The following is a 12,295-nucleotide window of genomic DNA, read 5'->3' on the forward strand; positions in this document are numbered from 1 at the left end:
TTTACTTCATTTTCTTCCATTCAGTAATATCGACTACAATCAATAACAGAAGAAAATTAATTCTCGAATAATTACCCCCTCTAAAATAATTGAGCTGATTGTCTTAAGCATTCATTAGCCACCCACTAATAATTTTCTCTCATAGCTTTCAGGGATCCTCAGGAATGGTACTGAGAGTTTTCTATCATAGTCTTCAAACATTGTGATGCAATGTGGTGAGATATGGTTATAAAGATTATCTGCCGACACAATAGGAACTGACTCCAGTAATTACAGATTCATCTGATTACTTCAAGATTCAATGAGAATGTACACGGAAATACAATTTTTTTGCAAAGTGGAGAGATCAAGACAAATATCTTTGCGGAAGGATGATTCACATCAATGTCTTCCCATGCATTGGATCAGCAGACGGGATCCAGTAGCTTGGCTCTGGCTGGATTACCTGATCTGATACCTTTGGATTCGCCTCCGTGAGGAAAACCTGAAGTCGTTCGTTGACACTACTAGTCTAATCGTGTTTGTTGATCCCGGACATTATGGATAATGTGGGAAAATATTCAAAAGTCGACTGTTTCACTATATGTTCTATATTACTTAGCATTCTTACTCACTCATTAAGTAAGGTTAAGCGAGCCGAAATGTCGTCACATTTAGTTTGGGGAATTATCCGAAACAATAACGCCTTTCTATTGAAGAAAAGAAACATTTCCAAACCATTCAGTACGGAACCCAATAAGTTGACAAATCTCAGCTTCTATAGATATAATGGAATCATCTACAAGAATTCTGTAGGCATAGTAGATGCAGCTGACAAGAATGGTTTTACAGATATTTACAAAAAAGCCAGTAAATAGACCTCGGTTACTTTGGCAATAAAGTTCAGCAATATTTCATATTTTCTATTCTCTTTCCCGAAACAGTGAAAAATATATTTTGAAGGCATCAAGAATATTTGAAATGACGGAAACTATAGAAAATAGTGAAAACTAAACGAAAAATCCGAGCAGGGGGCGGTATACTGTCTGTCTGTCTGTCTGTCTGATTTTAATCAGACAATCTGCCACCTTCATATTTTGTTATAGTGGTGACAACTGGAAATAAAAAAATATGTCAGAAATGAAATTAAAAAACCGGCCGTCGGGGGCGGTACAGATCCAGCAATATTTTTATTAGAGACTCTGCCACCTTCATATTTTGGTATAGTGTTAAGAAATAGAAATAAAGATCTATGTTAGAGGTGAAATCAAAAAACCGGCCGTCGGGGGCGGTACAGATCCAGTAATATTTTTATTAGAGACTCTGCCACCTTCGTGTTTTGGTATAGTGTTAAGAAATGGAAATAAAGATATATGGCCGAGGTGAAATCAAAAAACCGGCCGTCGGGGGCGGTACAGGTCCAGCAATATTTTTATCAGAGACTCTGTCACCTTCATATTTTGGTATATAGTTAAGAAATGGAAATGAAGAAATATGTCAGGTGTGAAATAAAAAAACCGGCCGTCGGGGCGGTACAGATCCAGCAATATTTAGTAGAGACCCTGCCACCTTCATATTTTGGTATAAGAAATGGAAATGAAGAAATATGTCAGGTGTGAAATCAAAAAACCGCCAGATTTGATACCTTTGGAGTTTTTTATGGGGCTGTTTCAAGCGCAAAATTGTACGAAACTAAATCTGCTTCGATATTAGATATACGGCAGAGAATAATGAATATTTGTAGATATATCGATGTTACAGTTTTAGAAAAAATTGGACGTGGAATATCGATTAGGCTGTTCTTATGTCAAAAAGTTCAAGACAACCGTTTCGAACATTTTCTCAAGTGAAGTCAGCTTATTTCGTCAATTTATGAAGTTGAACATCGATGTTTTCAAGTAATTATTGAATGTGCCGCCATTTTGTAGTAGGTGAAAATAGTGATAAATGATTCATTCAAAAAATAAAAGGGAAAAACTTTAAGGAAAAGCACTGTAGAATTCAGCACGCAGTGTCTCCTATTTATTATAAATTTGTATTATTTTACCAATAGGCTCCCGATTTGAATTTTATTCATATTAATTTTTTGATATTATATTGTGATATAGAGTTCAGTTTGTATTGTTATTGATTTATTATGTTTTTTTTGATGTGTATTTTTAAGATATTTTGTGTTTTGAGATTGTTTTGTTGTAAAATTTAGTTTGCGTTGACTTTGATTTATGATATAATTGCATTTTTTAGGATATGATTTACGTTTTGTTTTTTTTTTGAGATTTTAATAAGTAATATACTTCAGTTTGCATTCCCATTCATTGTTTGTAATTTTGTATTTATTTTGCATGTGCCGGTTTTAATTTCCTATCTGCCATTTCTCTTTATACTTAATCAATAAACTACAACAAAATATGAAAGTGATTGGGGCTCTAACGAAAGTATTGCTGGATCTGTACCACCGCCGACGAACGGTTTTTTGATTTCACCTCGGCCATATTTCTTTATGTCCAGCTGTGACTACTATACCAAAATATGGAGGTGGCAGAGTCTCTAATAAAAATATTGCTGGATCTGTACCGCTCACGACGGCCGGTGTTTTGATTTCACCTCGGCCATATATCTTTATTTCCATTTCTTAACACTATACCAAAATATGAAGGTGGCAGGTTCTCTAATAAAAATATTGCTGGACCTGTACCGCCCCCGACGGCCGGTTTTTTTATTTCACCTCGGCCATATATCTTTATTTCCATTTCTTAACACTATACCAAAATATGAAGGTGGCAGAGTCTCTAATAAAAATATTGCTGGATCTGTACCGCCCCCGACGGCTGGTTTTTTTATTTCACCTCGGCCATATATCTTCATTTCCATTTCTCAACACCATTCCAAAATATGAAGGTGGCAGGTTCTCTAATAAAAATATTGCTGGATCTGTACCGCTCCCGACGGCCGGTTTTTTGATTTCACACCTGACATATTACTTCATTTCCATTTCTTAACTCTATACCAAAATATGAAGGTGGCAGAGTCTCTAATAAAAATATTGCTGGGTCTGTACCGCCCCCGACGGCCGGTTTTTTAATTTCACACCTGACATATTCCTTCATTTCCATTTTTTAACACTATACCAAAATATGAAGGTGGCAGGGTCTCTAATAAAAATATTGCTGGATCTGTACCGCCCCTGACGGCCGGTTTTTTGATTTCACACCTGACATATTTCTTCATTTCCATTTCTTAGCACTATACCAAAATATGAAGGTGGCAGAGTCTCTAATAAAAATATTGCTGGATCTGTACCGCCCCCGACGGCCGGTTTTTTAATTTCACACCTGACATATTTCTTCATTTCCATTTCCCAACACTATACCAAAATATGAAGGAGGCAGAATCTCTAATAAAGATATTGCTGGATCTGTACCGCCCCCGACGGTCGGTTTTTTGATTTCACTGCTGACATATTTTTTTATTTCCAGTTGTCACCACTATAACGAAATATGAAAGTGGCAGAGACTCTATTAAAAATATTGGTAAATTTGTACCGCCTCCGACGGCCGGTTTTTTTATTTCGTCACTGCTATATTTCTTCGTTTCCTTTTGTTAACACTATAACAAAATATGAAGGTGGCAGGGTGTCTGATTAAAATGTTGACAGAAGTATACCGCCCCCTGCTCGGATTTTTCGTTCAGTTTTCACTATTTTCTATAGTTTCCGTCATTTCAAATATTCATGATGCCTTCAAAATACATTTTTCACTGTTTCGGGAAAGAGAATAGAAAATACGAAATATTGCTGAACTTTATTGCCAAAGTAACTGAGGTAGTAAATAGCACAAACCTAAACAAAGCACTGTCAAGAGGACAATGAAATCTGGTCCCAGGCGATCCCTCTACAAGTTGAAGCGTCTTTTGAAAGCTAATAAGTACCATACAGAACTTACCAAGGCCGCAAGCGCAGTATACTTGGGTCACAGAGGCCCCTTCCTGCCAAGAAGACCAAGGCAAAGAAGGAATGAATAAATTTTTGTAAGACCAATCAACATACGTTATTTTTGTTGCATATATTGCATTTTACATTTTCACAGCCCTCCTCCCTTTTTTTTCAATGCATATACCACATCTGTTGAATTTTCATTCTTATTTTCTTCATCTTCATCGTTTGATGCTCCATTATTGTCAGAAATGTATTCACGTTTCGTAGTTGAACAATAGTAATTAGGAAACTAGTAATATATTGAGGATATGTTCCTGCTTCCTCTCTAGTGGAACTCATCCTGTTTTGCCCACCAGTCTACGCCGTCTTAATCAATTAGAGAAGACCCGGTATCCGGATTTATCTAAATAGTCTCATCGAGTGAAAGGCAGCAAGGACGGCTTATATCGACACATCAGTAACCCTCGTTAAAGCCAGCTGACTGATGGCGGAAGCATTAGCACTATCAGCAGCTAAATAAAGGCGATCACCTCGTATAATGGCCACTTTTCCGGTCACTTCCATTCCCATTATTTTATTGTATCTCCATCGGCCACGGCTAGTTCAACATTAATTAAATTAGATTGACATTGGTACTCGCCATCTGCAAAATGGAAAACAGTAGTTAATGGGTCTTTTATCTGTTGCAGAGATGGTTTCATTACATTAGGACCTTCGCTCGATTATCAGATGGGTCATTTATTTTTCAATAAAGTGTGTATTGACGTGTTTTGTGGTCTTGGCAGGAGGTCTAACTTCAGAGTTGGATAGTCATGATTATCACATGTGATTCAGCTCCATAGTTAGGTTAGGTCCAAAGTGAGTGGGTCAATTCATCCCTCCACCGCAACCCACGAGGCTTTATTGTGACTTACACCTATTCACATTCGACGAAATAAACCCAGCTTCTTAACGAAGCCGATTAGTTTGTATGGTGAGTGGTCTTTCAGGTTAGATGATAAGAGTACAGCTCTGGGGAGCTCTAAGAATCAGATTCGGTCCCCAGCGGGGCAGGCACAAAGTATGTGCTCTGCTGTTTCATCATTTTCCAAACAGAGGCGATACACACTATTAATCCAGTCATTTAAGCTTAAATTAGGTAAGAATCTCGGAATTCGAGATACCCAGCTGTGAGTCTGTAAATACTTGTATATTGACACCCTGAAAGTTGTCTCAAAACCTACATATGGTAGGGTGTAAGCAACTATCAAATTTCAAGGTCAAAGGTCACAAAAATCGTTTTTTTGCGCTTTTTTTGGAAATATCTCATTTCCTATGGGTTTTTTGCTATTTGTATTCAGTACCAATATTGTAGAATACAAAATTCTCTACAAATTTTGTTTGAAAAATTTTTTTATACGGTGAACCGTTTTCGAGATAGAGGGCGGAGAGCGCGCGGTCACAGCATCACTTCAGGTCAACCGGTGCTCAAGCTGAAAGAAACTATGGATGAGAATTTTAGAAATGGATTTTTCACAGAAAAATATAATTCAGGTACATGGACAGATATGGTCATCGAACAAAGTCTCATAAAATCCATGAAAACCGAAGGAGGAGTATCTCGTGGTCGAAGTACGAAAGAAAGTGTTTTATGTAAATGAGTATATGCTATGTGCGCCACAAATACTATTTGTGAGGAAATGGAGAAGTTCTGTAATATCTCCTTGGAGTCGACCGAGCAACACGTAGATTCCAGAGACTCAAGAGTGAAAAAAGACAATGCTGACGTAAATATACTATTTGATTGGTTTAAACTTCAAGATCCTTTTCCAAATACTACGCAGTTAATATCGATAGCTTCTGGAATTGTTGGAAATGAGCAAATTAACTGCCACAGAGCTTACGAAATTTGATTAGACTCTATGAAGAAGATCACCGACTTATCATTTAATGAAATAAAGTTTAAACGCTCCGAAAAAGTAATGCCGCTTTCCAGTGTTAACAAATCTGTAAAAATAAATTATTGTAAAGTTGCAGTGGATCCATTATTACTCTTCCAAAGAATTACTGTCAGCAAACAATTTGAAAGTAATCTTGAAGAATATCTTCAGTATGAATTGAGTCCGTATCCAACAGCTTTATTTGATAATGATGGCATGAGAAAAACAACAAAATCGTCATTGTATGACAACATGAGCCCAATTGATTTTGTTCTCAATGAAAATAATGTGACGTTCATTATTGATGGCGGATTTCTTCTTCACCATGTTGTATGGAGCAGAGAAGATACTTTTTCTATTATTTTTGATAAATACATGAATTATTTACAAAGGCATTACAGTTCCAAAATAATTGTATTTGACGGATATTCAGACTACAGTAAGAACGTAAAAGCTATGGAGCAGCAGCTCCATAGCTTTTATATGAATTCTGAAATATACTAACTAACCATACATTATATATGTAAAATTATTGCTGATAATCATTATGTGAAAGGTGTTTTATAACTTTTATACTTTATTATACATTATATACCAACCACACTTTGAACATTGTGGAGTTTTTCACTAATAGCTTTCTATGAAAGCAAAGAAATCATGTTAATCTCATTTAGTCTAGAAACCGCACATAATAACCTCAAGTTAAGTGAATAAAATCAACATTAATCCCTATGGACAAGATTATCTTTTGTAGGGTTTTTGTTTATCTCTTGTAATTTCTTTATTCTTCGTTAATTTCCAATGTAAACATTGCCTTTCATGAAATAAATTGATTGATTGATTGATTGATTCTCTATATCATTAACGTAGAGAATGAAAAGGGTAGGACCTAAAATTGATCCTTGCGGCACTCCCATATCGAGTTTGATTTTATCTGAATTTTTTGTTATTATCCCATTATTACATTTATGTTTTAGGCTCACATACTGAGTTCTATTCTGTAAAAAACTTGAAATTCATTGAAGTGCAACACCCCTGACTCCATATGTCTCTAATTTAAATAATAATTTATTATCATTGACACCATCGATGTGGCTGCCAAGTTTTTAATCTATCGTAGCCATCACTTCAAATAGAGATAATTGATTTTCGAGATGCTCTTTTAGTTTTTCAATTTCATTAGTTGTACTTATCAGGTGTAGATCATTGAATGGGTTTTCAAAAGAGATGTGCATTTGGAAACATTTTTGGACTAAACTAAACTACGAAAATGTTCTGCTTGATTTATTATATCTCTTTCTCTCGCCCTAATCAAGAAATATACCAGGATTTATTTTCAATAAGAAAGCATAGCTTCCTGGTACTAGCTTAAAGCATGACAAATCTGAATCTCTAATTCGACAACATATTTTGACTACAGTAGCACGCAACAAATAAAACCATTTGATTAGTGCTCAAACAACGATTAAGCTATGATTTATGATGGGTTACAACAGCTGGGACCAAAACACCTAATTGAGGAGAACTAAACTGAAAAAAATAACTACCTGGCTTGGAATCGACCCAATGGCGTACCTTATAATGGGATTCAGGCACATAGTTATTTCGTAAGGGAGCCTCCACATTTGATGTATGCTTTTTTTGAAGTAGAATTTCATACGTTTCAGGATCATACACTATTTTAGTCCTATCGAACATTGCTAAACTTCTCGAAATTGTCGTTTATAATCGCGTATATTCCTCAGTTCGTAATATCATTTTTCCGCAACAACATGAATTCATGTCAAAAAGATCCAGTATAACAAATTTAATTCTATTGACCCAAAATGTTAGTGATCTCTTAGATACCTACTCGTGGTCAAGTTGATGTAATATATACTGATTTTGCTAAAGCATTTGATGGACTTGATCACATGATCCTTCTACAAAAACTCCACTAATTTGGTTTCCATAATCCGGCAGTAATTTTCATTAAATCCTACTTATTTCAACGCGAACAGTTTGTAATTTATAACGGCTATGATTCTTTTTATTACAATCCTTCATCTGGAGTACCTCAGGGGTCGAATCTCGGACCATTTCTGTTCTTATTATTTATTGATGACCTCAGTAGTTATGTCGATTGTAATAAATTATTATTTGCAGATGATTTTAAAATATATTTACCTTTCGAAACTATCTAAGACTGTAATACATTGTAACGACAGTTAGAAAATATGGTGTAAAGTTACTTGACGATATCTCAATGTATCCAAATGTGAAGTGGTGTCTTATAGTAAGAAAATGTAAGTCATTGACTACAATTATACAATTTCACTGTCACGTAGTAACTCAATTAAAGATCTTGGTGTATATTTTGAACAAATATTAGATCGAAAATAAGTGAAGCATTGAGAAATTATGGCATTTTAGTTCGTAATTGTTGATCTTTATCAAACATATCTGCTCTAGTTACGTTAGGTCAAATTAGAATATGACTCTGATAGAGGTATTCCATTTGAATCTCTTACCATAACATTCAATATTGAAAGTCTTGAATCACGCAGAAACCTTGCTGGAATAATTTTTCTGTATGAATTACTGCACAACAATGTGGATGCTGTGGAGGTGTTATCTTTTATAAATTTGTGTGTGCCTCATTTAAGAACTAGAAGTACAAAAACTTTTTACAGCCGACTGACCAGAACCAATTTGTACCTCAAATTACCTATCTTTAGCATATGCAATAATTTCAATTTGATTTCAAATTTGTGTGATATCAATTCTGATTCCCTAGAATATATTTTTTACACTGCATGTCAGTAATTCATAGGAAATTTGTAATTTTCTCGTAGTTTTTTCATTTTATTTTATTATATTGTATTATAATTTTGTTATTCATTTTCTCCAATTGAACCTTTGTAATCAAAAGGTTCTATATTAATTTTTTAACATACTTAATCAACCCTGGAAATTGTTTTTAATTGTTGGGTAATGAAGGCTATTATTATTATTATTATATACAGAGTGTAATGTAAGTACGTTAAAATATTTAAGTGACGTATACCTCAGACAATTCCAAGGAAAACAGTATTTGTAAACTTTTGTCCGGAAATGCTTCGTTTCGGAGATATAGGGTGTTGAAATTGAATTTGTTTGCAATTTTATTTTTTTGTATCTCGAGTAAGAATGATTTTTTGATAAACATTTCATAGAAAAAAAGCTGGTTATTTTAACTAGATCCACCACATAGGTACTTTGTGTTTGTAATTTTCTCAGCAACTTCACTTAGCGGCCTAGGAGCTAAGTAATATGCATGGATAAAGAAAATTGTAAATATCTCGAAAACAATCACCTCCAGTTTACTTGGAATAGGTGTGGAATTAGGTTTCTTCATGAAAAGTACTAAAAGTTCACTATCAAAAAAGTTAGGGCAATTTGAAACTTGACGCCTTCTGGATGTTACATGAACTTCAATGCGAAATTATGATTTTCCACGCCAAGAAACCCCTGGTACCAAATTTCGTGCAAATAACGTGTCTTTTGCAAAAGTTATTTTCAAAAAACGAACTGAAAAATTCAATTTCAACACCCTTTATCTCCGAAACAGCGCATTTCCGGACACAAGTTTACTTAGATTTTTTTTTCAAATTGTCTGAGAAATACGTCACTTGGATACTTAAACTTATGTTACCCCCTGTATAGGAGTTATCAAGAATTTTCCGAAATTTCAGATCTGAGCTAAAGCAAAGTCTTAAGTCTACGTCCATGTCTCAATCTCAATAATTTCATGGATCGATTTTAATAGACACTTTTGGAAAGAAACATCATCTGTCCTCCGATAAGGATTCCTACAAACGATATCGTCGTTATCATTCCAACCATCTCTGAAAACCCTATATATTACATCCTGAAAATGCCGGGAAGGTTAGTTCGCATAACTTCTGACGACCATTTTAAAAGCTTTTCGTAATTAACAACAACTGTATGAGTCTTATCTCCTCGGGATCGTTTCTTTAATTGTTTTCATCGAATTGTTGGATGTTATTCCCATTATATTATATTATATTCGTCAGTTTACACACCGGCGGCGGATTAGTAGCGGGTTTGGATACGAAATTTACATCGTTTCACATTTCAGTATGTTTCAACGGTCTCCTCGATTTTGTTTTTTTACTTATTACGCTTGAAGAGTGAGCTTAAGGGAGTACGGTGGACTCGAGTATAACATATAGCGTGCGATTCCAAAAATGAAACAGATCCAATATCATCAAGGCATATTTGTTGAGAAAAAAAGCAGAAATACGTGATTTTCAGTAACTTCAACCATTGTTTTCCAATATTGACTTCAACAACGAAACAAATTTCATAAATGACATTGTTATCACACTATTTAACGATAATTGTTCTGTTTTCCCAATGTTTAGGAGTATGTATGTTTGTTTCTCTCCTCGATATAAACAGACATGTTTTGATCTGTGTTACAATGAATATCTTCTTTCAAAATGGGATTTTTCCTGAAATTCAGAATCTGTCAATCATTCTGCCACTCTATAAAAATGGAGATTACCACGATTCTGGAAAATTATTGACCTACAAACAATGGTTCATAGGCTGTAAAGTTATGGAACCTTTTTTAATATGTTTAAAAATACCCAAGCAATAGAGTTGTCTCGCGTCGAGATTACCAGATTCTTTATATAAGTTATCACTAGGGTAAGTAGTTATTTTTCGAAACATTATTTTGAGTATATTTTCAGCACGATATTCAGACTTTCTAGATGAGTATCAGTTACCCCTCCCCATCCAATTATTCCTGTTGTATACAGACATCACGAAAGCCTTTCTTTGGATCAATATTATCTATTGCTGGAAAAACTACGTAGATGAGTGCTCGATTTCTATTGATTTTTTCAGAAATTTCAATGACAGTACATGATTTTCATCGAATATAATTTCAATTTCAGTACCTTTTCATTCAGATTATTGTAGTTTTGTTGATACTCTTGATATTTCCTTCAATTCTTTCAAACTTCTGAGAATCTGTTGATATACAGAATACTTGTTGAACAGTTTTCAAAAACGACGAATTCATGACCTTCGATATTGCTTGTTTGTACTACTTTTAAAATGATGTGGGGACAATAAATAAATGAATGAGATTACGACTTATCTTTTTATTATATTTACTCACGAGCAACTATTATTTTAATTCTTCTAATAACTTTGTTTGTATCATCAATTGAGCCATTGGAGTTAAAACTGATAAACTATACCTAAAAGAGGAAGCAACCCAAATACTTCGGTATATGTGAGCTACTTGGAAATTTCCTTTCAACCAAAGGAATTTGGTGTGGGCCAGTAAAAAAAATGTGTCATTGTGACCACCAAACCACTGTAGACCCATTCAAAAAAATTCGAACTAATTGACGAAGCAGCCAAGGCAACTCTGTAATCACTTATCAAAATATTTTGTTCAACAATTTCGCCTATGTCAAACAGGTAGCATAAAATTACCATTTTATATTCCTATTGTTTTTTTTTTTTTCATAAGTCATGACAATGATGATGTTCACTTATTTTTATCATATACCTTTTTCCTGTGAATGAGTTTATGTCAGTGGGTTCTGTTTGAACAAAAAAATATATATAAAATACTCAAACTGTGGAAAATATTTGTGAAAATTGAGGATCAACATAGTTGAAATGCTACTATGGAAGGTACCCATCTCAAAATTCCAGTAGTTGCGTTTTACGTAGCCACTATATCACAGAGCATTACAACTATCACTTCTCACATCTTCATTGTGGATGTTGGGCAATCGACAAAGGTGGGTTTGCAAAACAGGATAAAAGAAATCCAACACAGCAAGATGAACAATATTCTTATTACTCAAATAGCCATTACACCAACAATTTCTTGTAGATCTTATCACTGCTGAACGATGTAAATTCGCTCTGCCGTCACACCCTGCTATGCTGAGTACATGGACTTTCAAGATGCGGGGGCGGTGAACAGTGTTGTCAAGTTCAAATTTTAGGTTAGATTCCATAGTCATAAAACTGAAAACTGATAAAATATGGTTAGTTTCAGATATGTATGACTTGGAACAATCGTGCAATCCCTAGTACGGATTTCTGAACTATAGAGAGATCGATACATTTGATTGAAGTGACTGCGTATAAAAGATATTTGAGAGAAACTATTATTGGATGTATTCATTAACGCGATAGAATCCAAAATGACGATTTTTTGCATTTCTGTCAGTTTGTCTGTGCTTTTCTGCAAACTCATCTCATAAACGTACCAACTGATTTGGGTTGCGATTTTCACAAATTCATTGTACTGGTGCTCAAATAAATATTCAATTCAATGGATCTGGTCCCGTGTAAGAAATCACAGGACGGAAGATGATACCTCGTTAATCCTTACCTCGTTACGGTTTTGGCTCCTGGGAATTGTCCTATGAAGGATACGGCAGCT

General features: G+C 34.7%; 1 pseudogene; it reads left to right on the top strand.

Moving 5' to 3' along the window:
- The first annotated feature begins 623 nt into the window (after positions 1 to 623).
- On the top strand, positions 624 to 3,995 carry LOC111514612 (large ribosomal subunit protein eL28-like; annotated as a pseudogene).
- Positions 3,996 to 12,295: the final 8,300 nt, after the last annotated feature.

Source organism: Leptinotarsa decemlineata, unplaced genomic scaffold (assembly GCF_025532065.1).
Source record: "Leptinotarsa decemlineata unplaced genomic scaffold, Ldec_3_MD MMD2_tig00001719_RagTag_RagTag, whole genome shotgun sequence".
In the NCBI taxonomy this organism is placed as follows: Eukaryota; Metazoa; Arthropoda; class Insecta; order Coleoptera; family Chrysomelidae; genus Leptinotarsa; species Leptinotarsa decemlineata.